The sequence below is a fragment of the Lipotes vexillifer genome, unplaced genomic scaffold (assembly GCF_000442215.2).
Source record: "Lipotes vexillifer unplaced genomic scaffold, Lipotes_vexillifer_v1.1 scaffold126, whole genome shotgun sequence".
Classification (NCBI taxonomy): domain Eukaryota; kingdom Metazoa; phylum Chordata; class Mammalia; order Artiodactyla; family Lipotidae; genus Lipotes; species Lipotes vexillifer.
This window is the reverse complement of record NW_006778324.1, coordinates 443,727-444,782: the sequence shown is the minus strand read 5'-3', so window position 1 is coordinate 444,782 and position 1,056 is coordinate 443,727.

Here is a 1,056-nt window from a genome sequence, read left to right as displayed (position 1 = left end):
AAAGAACAACCCCACCAAACAGATTAAAGGGATGCTCCAAAATAAAGATGTTTTTCTGATTAAATTAGAATTAAATGAGTTCTGCTTGTTCAACATACTGGTTACACTTGTTTGGTTATATAAGTGTTTTAAGAGTAAAATTTTCCTCCCAGCGGTATTTCTAAGCATCATTACTTAGTGTTTTCATTCTCATATATCCTTATTTTCTAGATATTCTTCAATGTCAGTTTTAATTTATTCTTTGACCAGGAGTCATTTTTGAGAGAGCTTTTGTTTTCTTTTTTTAATTTCCAGGTAGTTGATCAGCTGGACTTTGTTTTTCCCCCATCCTCTGGATACCTTTAATATCTTCCCTCTATCCCCCGTGATTTGAAATGTCACAATAGTTTGTGTTAACGTGGGTCTGTTGTTATTTATTATGCTGGTCCTTTAGACTTATTTCTGGGGGATTTTCTTATATTATTTCTTTCATAAGCTTCTCCTCTCCATTTTCTCTGTTCATTCTGGAACATGTATTAGATCCCAGACCACGTGGATTGATCTCCTAATACTGCTATTCACTTGTATTTCCCTCATTTTTCCTTTATGTTCTTCTTTCTTAGACATTTCTTCTAATTTAGCCGACAGCCCTTCTACTAATTTGAAATAAAAAAGAAGTCAGCAATTGGAAACATTACGCTAAGTGAAAGAAGCCAGACAAAAAAAGGCCACATATTGTGTGATTCCATTTATATGAACTGTCTAAAATAGGCAAATCCATAGAGACAGAAAGCAGATTGGTGATTGCCTGGGGCTGGGGAGGGGCTGGGGAACACCTGCTTCATGGGCACAGGGTCTACTTTTGGGATGAGGACAATGTTTGGAGCTAGACAGAGGGAATAGTTGCACAACACTGTGAATGTTCTAAATGCCACTGGTATATTTTAAATCGTTTGTTTCATATTATGTAAATTTCACCTCAGTTAAAAAAAAAATAAAGCAAATTTTTCAAAAAAGCAAGTAAAGAAAAAAAGAAAGCAGCAACTTTTAATTCCCAGGATCTCTATCTGGTTCTTC